Consider the following 11,132-nt stretch of genomic DNA (forward strand, 5'->3'; position numbering starts at 1 on the left):
TCTTAGCCCGGGTTTATTGGAGCCAGGAGCCAGGTTTACGACAAACACAGGGGGCGGAGCGAAACCCCTAAACCAGCAAACAATAGTCATTGACATTTAAGGGAAATAATTCATGAAAATACACTATGCTTTACACAAGGTTACATACATGAATAAAAAAACACCATATACGTTAGATTATTTCCTTTCTGACAACTATGAACAGGTGACTATAACACTTTATTTTCCACACATCAGCTGATCTGACCACATATGACTATTTTGCGTCAGTAGGGAATTCCACTCTTTCTAGAAACTTTGAGAGCACTTTGAAAAGACATAAGGGCCACCGAGTATCATCAAAGAGGCACAATGAAGTTGTATGACCAGCTCATTTATGCTTCTTAAGCATCATTTTACCCCAGCACAGAGGGACAAGCCCAAATCAGCTCAAAACGACAAAATACTAACAGGGAGCGGCGGTAGGGATCCAACTTGTGAGTATACCTTATATTCATTATGAGGCAGGACGGAGGATGCATTACATGGGGTTTGTGACTATTTTTTGCATCAAAAATAAAAATTCAGATGTGCTTTTCTGGAACAAATTCCTACTTTGTGTAGATTTATATTATGGATTTACGACATTTTAATGCGGTTGTCAAAAAAACGAGTTTTTTCTTTGAACTTAATGCAATTTGGAGACAATATCATAAGCCTCGAATCCTCGAGTCTGTTCACCATGCTTTGATGACTTTGCAGTCTTGACCTTACATTGTAATCTCTGAGCAAACTGACTGGCGCCAGGGGAAGAATCAGAGGACGAGAGACACAACAGGGGGGTCAAAGGGAAAAGAGCTGCTACAAATTGCAATAATGAAAACCAGTTAATATAGGCTCCCATAATAGCCTATCATGTGTCCCTTATGGATCCATGACGCCTAACTGAAGCTGTACCATGCAACTACCCAGTTAGAAGAGAGATAGTCATTATGTTTGAATCTTTATGAATTCTAATGTTTTCCATCACGTCCAGCACCTTACAGCAGAAAAACAGGAGCAGGTGTGCTGAGGTTATTTTCCACAAATGAAAAGCGTTACCATCTTCCTTTATTGGAACAAGGAAACACTCGTCTGCATGAAACCACTAATGAAATTTAACATGGCATAACAGCAAGTAGCTGTCTACCTTTAATTGAGCATTTGAAGATGTGACATGGTCAGCCATCAATTATAGCGACATATCAAGAACGCCCATCTCCGGTTAAGTTGATAGCCTGATTGTAATAAATCATTGTTCTTGTGCATATTTTAGTACCCACATTTTCTTCTGCTTCCTCCCTCGGATGTCTAGACTTCGAAGCAGATTAGCGATGAAGAGGTCAGACTTATGTGTTGTTCATGAAAACAGAAAAAAAAAATGGCTTAATGAAGCTGGAGTTGTCAAAAAGAATCCAAAGTAGAGAGGAAAAAACTTAAATCTTAAAATCTTTTTTGAAGAGGAGGGGTTGTATCTGCTGTAAACCAAATGATGTTAAGTGCCTATATAAATAAAAATCACTCTCCTTCTTAAAAGCCATATAGTATTTCCTATGTGCAAAATTTAATGGTCCAGATTTCTGTGCCTTTTACTCTCTTTTGGCTGCAACCAGCTCGGTGTCTTTTCGGGGAGAAGAGAAAAGTAGGCCTCGGCTCAGACCTCTAACATTATGTAAATGAGGCAAACCTCTCAACCTTGTGGATTACTGAGTCAGAGAGCAGGACCCTGGTCCACAGATCCTCCACATTAGGATCCCATAAAATCTGGAGCTGGTTAGAGGCATACAACGCTTAAGGGAGCTCACAATCTGCATTAATATAGTTTAATCACCCAAAGTTTACTTTTACCTCCAGGAAAGAAGATGGACCGAGGCAGCGGGAGAACTGATGCGCCATGGAGAGACGAGGAAGGCCCTGCTAAGGTTTGTCATTGAATCCCACACACTTATAGAAAAGTTTCTAGTTCTTTTGCGTTCATCATTATAAAAAAAAAGCACGTTTATGCTTGTTCAAATGATAAAACCGTACGTGTGATTCATGCTAATAAATAGCAAACACTGTATTCATTGTACTGAGCCTACGCTGAGCCCTGAAGCACCATGAAGAATATATTGCACCTTTGACAATACATGACAAAGAAAAATATTTTGTATTCTTAGATTTATTTACAAGGACGTTTGTTACTTTACGCTGTAATTATTAATTGTGCCTGCAAATACACACTTACATTTTACACCTTGTCTTTCTCCTTTGTTGGAACTTCTTTCGATTATTTCACCTGGAATTATTCCACACGCTTTTGAGAATAACCTACATTCTTACTTACAAATGAACGTTTATAAACGATAAAAAAAGAGCCCTGCTACTCTATAGAGAGCAGTTTGCCAGGCATGCCACCTGTGATTGATTTATCTGTATTTTGTAGATTAGTGATAAGACCTTTTGGAATAAAAGCATCCTCTCAGAGAAACAGTAACGGCTGTTTAAAGGAGTATTTGATCCAAATTGTAATAAGATGGTGTTCATCATGTGTTAACCAAAACCAAATAACAAACCGTTTATGTAGTTATGTCTTACAGACGACCTTTTTCCACGATAATATCACGCCTTTCAGCTCAGCTCAGCACAGAGCAGCAGATGGACCAAAGCGCTTGGTAGCTGAATTGCTTTTCTCCATCTCGTCCTTGCTCGTTCAATACTCTGAGAGATGTGAAGAGATGGTTGAAGGGCCAGGGTCCTGACCTGCAACCTTAACCAAACACAAGCAAAGGACGGAGTGCAGACAACATGGCGGATTTATTTTAGTCTTGCAGCCCTTAAATCCCTAACTTAACTTTTAACTTTCTCTCTCTAAAGCGAAAAGAATCAACATTACCTAAAGAAATGGAGAGTTGTCCAGTTTCGTGCTCAATTTTCTACATGTGAAGATTGGGTGTTTTTGGATAGGTCTTAAACAAAAATGGGAGCGCCTCATTAAAGTAAAAATTACAGATACCAGTGTACGAGTCGACTATCGTATAACCCAAATAAATGTTGAATTTGTCGTGCGTAATTTACGCACGGCCTTTGAATATGCTTTTTTTTGTTTTGTTTTATGCTCTCTGCACTTATCAGACCTTTCTGGATGTCAGTACACAAGGAAAAAAAATCAAATAAAATGATTCCCTTTGGGAAGAGATCATGTGAAAATTGTACACATTTCAGGAGGTGTGCTTCGAAAAAGAAGAAAAAACAGGATTGCGCAGAAAAATTACCTTCTGAGGATTTTTTCCTCTAAATTCTGAAGAAACACTAAGAGAAATCCCATCAAAGAAAAAGTCAAGTGAAGTCCTCCTTGCTACATTAAAAGTGTTTGCTATCATGTAACAGAAAAAAAATCCTCTTTATACTGTTTTACCAAACCATAAAAATATTTAAAAGCGATATACTTTTTGTGCTTATTATAAATAATAGAACGATTCGTTGTTTTTCAAGCGTAATTACGCACTAAAGAGAAACAGTCTACTTATACCTCTGTAGAAAAGACACCATTCTACCACTTTGTTTACTGCTGTGATACCATCGTTCACAACACCACAAATAATGTGTCTTCGTCGTCACTCCTTACGATGTAAAACGTATCTTTATTGTTACCAAACCAGAGGCTGAACTCGTGAATAATTTTGTGCAGAAAATTCCACACCTGCAGTCAGTGTAGTACCATTTAGATCAAATACTTTCTCTCCTCTTAAATCTCTGAGCAGTGAGAGAGTAAAAAGCGGGCAGGTGCATATCTTTCAGCTGCACTACTTGAAACGGTGCGGTTCCTCAGCTAAGTAGGTTAAAGGTCCTCCTAAGTGGAGAAAGTATGTGACAGGCCTCTTGAAGACCGTATTCTTCAGCAGGAGTTTGTATTCATTCACAATTAATGTCGCTCGATGGACGAAATGATGCTAATAGGGCGCCAAAAACAGATCACGGACTCTTATGTGATGCTGACCATAATCGGACGGCTGTTGAAAATGGAGAAGTCACTTTGGTTATAGAATTGAAGTAGACTTTATTCTTTACGTTTCCCTGTCATGACGTGTTATTATGTTATTTACTTAATGAAGTTACAGTTAAGGATGGAAGAATTAGGCACTGGGAATTGCTTTTGCTACAAGGGGAGCCTGACGCCTTGTTGCCTTCAGGAAGCAAGTAGATTTTTGACACTGGAAAGTAGTTTAAACAAGCTGCCTCATACCAGAATGCATTGAAGGTCATTTTAATAAACTGTGCAGTTGGTGCATATGTGTACCTGAAAGAAGCAATAATGTTCTCTGAGCTTTTAAAGCACTGAGCCAAGGCCATGAGACAGCAAAAGAGAAGGTCACAGCCTGGCACAAAACTGTTGATGTTACACTATAAAAGCAGCTGTTTGCTCTTTTTGACAGAGAGGATATCACCAAAAAAAAACATGAAAACTTGTATGATATTATATTAAGAGCAGGAGTCCTTTTTTCCTGAGAAAATACAGGTCATAGAGTTCACAGAGTTGTTTGACTTGAATATGTTGAACCTTTTTTTATGTGTTTTAAACTGCAAGTGTGTTTTGAAGACATACATTGAGTATGTTCATCACATATTACCTCCTGTTTAAAAGATGAGAGGTTGTTAGGTGTGAGTTCTTTAGTTTTTTAAATGATTAGGCCATTTGTGTTATTTTTCTTCTATTAAGATTTTTCTAACAGCTCTTTGCACAGCCATTACAAATAAGAATTCCATTGGCTCTGGTCCCTTTATCCTGTAGCTTGTTCAAACTTTAACTCAACAACATGTGGGGAAATATCTTAAGCTCTATTTTTTCATGAACACTAATATGATTTTTTTTTTTAAAGATTCACTGTTTACATTATGTTGTAAAAGTGCACCAGGTAAATGCATGTACAGATATATTTATCAAAATATCATCCAACACTCGGTCACCTGGCATTGATTTGTTTCAGGGGGATTAGTTTAGCTTTTTTGGGTCGGAACAGATTTACCCTCCTGAAATTTTTGGGCACTTGTGGTTGTGTGAGTGCCGTTGTCCTCTGCATTGTTCTAAGTGGCAACATTTTAGCATGGCCGCTCTCTTTTGTAACAACAATTAAAAAAAACACAGCGGCAGATCAATAGAGATTATCAAGGTTCTGAGGGTACCTGGTTGGTGCACTCCTCTGCTGCATTAATTGTGGCAGCAGTAAGGGCAGGTAAACAAAGCTGTTGGAGAGTATGGTTGTGACTCAACTACGGCTCACCCGGCTTTGTCACCCAGAAACTCAGAGGACAAAATGTCTGTCAGGCTTTCTGTGTGTCGAGCTACCCTTTGCAGCCAGTTGTTGTGATGTGTGGAATCTGCTTTCATGACATGTCCTGAAAGGATCTTTTTAATACTACACCTAAAAAAAACATAGTTATAAAGTGACAGCTATCCTAGAATTTGAAACTTGGATTCAAATATTTTTATCGTCATCATTTTGCAGCCAGTCTTCTTTTATACTTGCTATTCAAAATCTTGACCTTTTAATCTTTAGCAAAATTTGCCTCTCATGAAAAGAAAATTGTGCATCAATTTGGTTTTGTAAAACCGTAGAGTTTGTTTTTCACTCAGTTTCAGTATTTGTTACTGGTTTATATCAGATCTCATTTTAAAATGATGAAATTACTTTGGGGATTTTATTATGGGTTACAAGGCAGAGTGCGGTCTAATGCAGGGATTTGCATGCAAAGTGTATTTTCTTTTAGATAGTTTAATACCATTATCTGGCACAAAAGTTGAGTTTTGATCCTGCAAAAAAGAGTATTTGGAAACCCTTCTAGCTGCAGACATTTCACATCATCAGATGAGGGAAAAGAAAAACTAATATTAATCAAATGTGCTTTTACTCCTGAAATGCATGCAAATAGCTACAATCTGTATCAAGTATTTCCTCATGTCCATTTTTACCAGGAACTCATTTTTTCGACTTGTTTTCACATTAACTGTGAAGAGATGCATCTTCCAATCAAAAGTTTTTTAAGCACTTTGAGTGCTGTGTGTGGAGACAGAAACTTTTTTAAATGGCTTCCCAACTCAACAATGGAAATGTGACCAGAAGCTGCATATAAATGGGATAGTTCTACCAGTCTGTTTATCCCCTCTTTTGGACGCTTTTATCTAGTAGGCCACCTGATAGCCTACAATTATTTAGATGAAACCACATAAACACATCCCAAAACTGCTTTAAATTCTGAATGTATTGATCCTGACGGACACAAGCACATTCCACGTGAGGCAATTTAAATTTTAAAGTCAGAGCCCATTTTTCGGGTAAAAAGATTTAAATTGTATCCTGTTTTCTTTCCAGAAATGGAACCGGCTGAAGTGAAGAACCAGTCAAAACGAGCTTTTTGTGAGTAAAACATTCTCTGCATAGAAATAAAATAGCATCAGAAATAAAAGAAATAAGAAATATTTTAGGAAACACTTTTAATTTTATATATTTTTTTGTACTTGTAATTTCCTTTAGTGCTTTTTTGAAGAACCGTAACTATTTGTAAACCAATTTCATTTTACTCTTTACAAAATGTCTTATGACTTTAATTAAAGCTAGTGTCCTTAAAATATGGTCTTCCTCTTTAAAAGGGATTCTGTTTAGAAAGTTTTGAATATATATTTAGAAAAAAACATAAAATTGTTAACTTGTGCAAAATATATAAAATGAACTTCAAATAAAAAATGTTGTGTTTCTACCTCAGCATAAATTTATTTTGAAAATGTTGCATTATTGTATTTCTTATATCATTGACAATTAACTTTGCTTTCGGTCTTCAACCATTATTTCTGCTCATTATGATTAAAAAAAAACTTAATACCTTTGACCTATTTTTATTTGGAAAATTAAAATGATGTGTTTCAGCCTTCTTTAGCTGTTGACGGAGATAGTTCAAGCACAAAAAAGAAGATAGTACAAAAGCAGGATAATGTGTTTTTTTAATGACTTATTCAAGGCCACATTCAGTTTTCCCATGCTGAGTTTACTTTTTTTTTTTGCAAAACAGAGCAGAAGCAACCAAAGCAATACTTCAATATAATGAACACTGCTTCATTATTTAAGCTTAACAGGTATTTTATGGAGACATATTATAATAAAAACTATGTACACTCAACCAGAATATCAAGTTTGGAGAAATTAGACACATAAATGACAGTATATAGAGCCATAAAGCAGTAAACATGTCTGAAATGTGCTTACCTTGAAATGAAATATCAACACACTTTAGACAGTAACAACATGTGTGACCTATACACTGCTAATTGTATGAATGTTTCTTCAGTTAAAGGAACCACAGCAGGATAAATAGGTTAAAGACACTATTGTACAAGGCCCTAACCAGGCCAGCTCCAATACGTCCATTTTATTCATCTTCATATTCCTGGCCTTCTAAGCCGTTTAAAGTTTTGAGCCAAAAGATTCAGTATGCTCATAGTAAATTATGTCGGCATAAATGAGATCAAAACAAAATGGCTTTTATCTTTTAAATGATCATTTGTCTTCAGTGTCAAAAAGTCATCTAGTGTTATAAATGAAGTTACTTTAAAGAATGTGAACAAATGACTGCATATCCCTCTCTCAAGCTCCACTATGATTGATGTCTTATAACATATTAAACATCACAAGCAGAGTTCATGAAGTGATATCAATGCACACCATTATAGGCTTTAACCTCTTTATTTTTTTTTTAAATACAACAAGCTTTCTACCACACAACACCTGTGCAATCACGATCTAGCTTTGTTCTGTTAACGGCGGCACGGCCACATATTCCTCCTCACTTATCACAACAGGTTAAAATTTGGCTAGTTTAAGAAAGAGAGATTTTGAATAATAATAAAAAAAGAAGTAAAGTATAAAAAACAGGAAAGTTCAAAACGTGGTCCCATTTGACTTACATGTATAACACCAGCCCTTAGTCATGAGTTTATTATAGAGAATATTGTTTAACTTGATATAGAGTTCACTCCACATCTTGCCTCCTTCATAATCATCAAGTAGAAAATATATATTCAGCTATACAATGCTGGCATGTTTTATCTTTTCACAGGCCAATTTTAGATAGTGAAGAATAGTTATATAATAGAATAACCATGCAGTGTTAAGTCTACTGGGGAATCTTTTATTACATTGTTAAATGAATGATTTTTATAAATACATGCTGTAATAAGTATTTAAAAATCTTTTATAGTGATTTCATAATGATTCTTTGTGTCTGAGCCCTAAAGGTGGAAACATATAGTCGTGATAAATGTTCCATATCCATCCTTTTTATGACGATACATTTACATCAGAAGCTGTTTTATTATTAATAATCGTGTTATTCAGGTCACATAATTACACTGGTCTCCTGTTGACCCCGAGTTAAAGAAAGTGTGTTTAAAGTGTAAATGTTTACCACTATCATTGTCAAGGGAATGTTCACAAAATCCATTTTCTCTCAAATTAAAAATAATGTGGAGGAATGCAAAAACCAACATTGAAGTTCCACACAGAGTGACACGTCTTACATATTTCAAACAGTGTTCCTGCATGTGTTGCACTAAGTGTCTGCCTTTCTGCAGGCAGCGTGTAGTAATAACAAGTCTTCTCGGGGCTAATGGCTCTCTTGTTTGTTGGTTTTTGTCTCGTCTTGTTTCAGTGGTTCTTCCTCTCTGGAAGGATGTCGGCTCAGTGTGCGCGGCCATCCCTGAGGACGCTTGATGTCATCTTGTCTACCTGATCATTACACTACCTGCTCTCCTCCACAATGCTGCCCTCTCACTGCTCCTCCACTTGAAATGCTTGGCTGGCCTCTTCTCTGAAACCATCATGAAATTGTGAGCTAAAACGCCGCAGACTGTTCCTCTCCACTCTCCTCCCTCCAGCCATGTGTGCAGGAGCCAGGAAAAAAGATTCCTGCGTTCGGACGACTGCTTCTCAGTCAAAGGGAAAACACACAAAACATCCTTCGGTCACCTGTCTGTGTTCACCTCTCAAGTGTGTGAGATTTTTTACAGTATGGCTATATCCAGGTACACCAAATGGACTCATTCTTCATTGTTTGAATGGCCGAGACTTACAACAAAGAAGGTTCAGTTACTTTGTTTGCCACTAGATATGAGAGAGATGATTTTCTGTGCTCTTATATCCTTGACACTTTATGATACATTTCACAGAACAAAAAATAATGTAATGTTTTCAGACATTTTTAGAATATGATAGTATGGAGGATTATAACCTTGTGCTGTTAACACACATGTATGTTCCATTATAAAGTTTAAATAGTGAAAAGAACCATATCTTATACTTCACAATTTGTAGCTGTTCAGTACTCAGGTGAAGTCATTGTACCAGAAAGTGATTTTTGCTTGTTGCTTTTAAAAGGGGGAGTAGATTGTTTTACACACATGTAACACCAGTAAAGCACATGTGAGGTTTCTAAAATGAACCAGGACTGGATTTCATTGGACTGCTGTCATTTCCAAGGTCCAGGTTCTGAGCACGCTGTCTCATTATCGCACTGTCGTGACTATTTTTAATCTAGTTATTAACTCCATGTGCTCTTCCTTTTAATGTCTGAAGGGAAATGTATACGCACAATTTGTAGTGTGGAGTTCAATGTGGGCACTGAGATGTAATGATAATCCAAGGGCACTGATAGTGCAACTTGTTGACTGACTGTCTTTCCTGGCAAAACAAAAATATTTAATTTTTGATCATTTATGAAAATACTGATGGACATTTTCCAGAACTAAACTGTGAGCGACTGTGTCATCTCATCTACTCTCTCACACTTGCAGTTACTTGTTAAGTATGTGTAACCTAAAATCATCTGGATTATTATCAATATTCTTATTTTCACGTTTTGATTGCACATACAAAAATGTTTGAATATGTACTCTGCATCTTCTCTGTTCATGGAAAGCTTCACAGCTTTAGAGTCAGAAATAATAACCACTAGCCTGCGACCGAGGTCTCAAACCATCCGACAAACTTTTAAATTATGTTTTTTTTTTCCCCCTAAACCGATGACTGTGGGTATTTGTCTGGCATCACTTACACTTAAAGCTGCTTTAGGAAAACATCTCTTACTAGGCAGCATGAGAGGAAGAAATAAAAACAGCAAGCATAAGTTATTGCTGTGTTGATTCGAGCACCTAATGATACATTTCAAAATAACTTAAAAAGTTGTGAATATCTCCTTTAATGTAAACAATATTTGTATGGTTCTATCTTACACCCTGTAATATAAATGACATTACATGATGTGCCTTTAAGAGATAAATAAAGGTTCATTACAACATTGTGAGAAAACTTTACTAAAGTAAAGTCTAAATAACTTCACATAAGACACCTGGTCATATGATTCACTCTTATTCTCTCACTCGTTGAGTTACTTTTAACATTAACTTCAGCATTCTTAAACTCCCTGACTTAATGTTATTTTTTTATATATATATATATATATATATATATTTATATTTATATTGGATTTGTTGGTAACACATAACTAAGAAGCCATATTCATCATGCAGGATTGGAATATGCTTATAGTAGCTGCTGCATTTCCTCAGCGATCTCTGTCCCAACCATAGAATTGAAAGATTGCATCTCATGCCTCCTACCTGTCCTGTATGTCTCCGCTTTGCTTTGCTGCTGGACATTTAGAAGCACAGAGCATTTTACAGAGGGTTGCTAGCCTGATTTTCTTTCTGGAGTGAACTGAAATAGCTAAATAATTTACATTGCGAAATGCATTTAAAGGCCAAAAATGTAATCAATCCACATTATTTTTCAATGGTATTTCATTTCTGGTCTTATGACTAGTCAAAGCGCTTCTACAACACATTTGCACACCTACCCATTCAAACACTGATGGCAGAGATTGCTACGTAAAGTAACCATAAGAAGTAACTAATCACATTCACACGCCGCTGACACAGCAGCCCGAGCAACTTGGGGTTAAGTGTCTTGCCCAAGGACACATCAGACATGTGCCTGCAGGATCTGGTGATCGAACCCACAACTGTCCAGTTGAGAGGCAACTGACGCTACCAACTGGGCCACAGCCACCTTAATCTCCCAAAGTAGGCT

At 36.7% G+C, this 11,132-nt stretch overlaps 1 long non-coding RNA gene across 1 annotated transcript; it reads left to right on the forward strand.

Annotated features, from left to right (window-relative positions):
• Positions 1-1,542: 1,542 nt before the first annotated feature.
• On the forward strand, positions 1,543-10,830 carry LOC132993601 (uncharacterized). Its single transcript, XR_009676494.1, has 3 exons — positions 1,543-1,940; positions 6,369-6,413; positions 8,698-10,830. It is a non-coding gene; the product is annotated as an uncharacterized LOC132993601 (long non-coding RNA).
• Positions 10,831-11,132: the final 302 nt, after the last annotated feature.

The sequence above is a fragment of the Labrus mixtus genome, chromosome 18, assembly GCF_963584025.1.
Source record: "Labrus mixtus chromosome 18, fLabMix1.1, whole genome shotgun sequence".
In the NCBI taxonomy this organism is placed as follows: domain Eukaryota; kingdom Metazoa; phylum Chordata; class Actinopteri; order Labriformes; family Labridae; genus Labrus; species Labrus mixtus.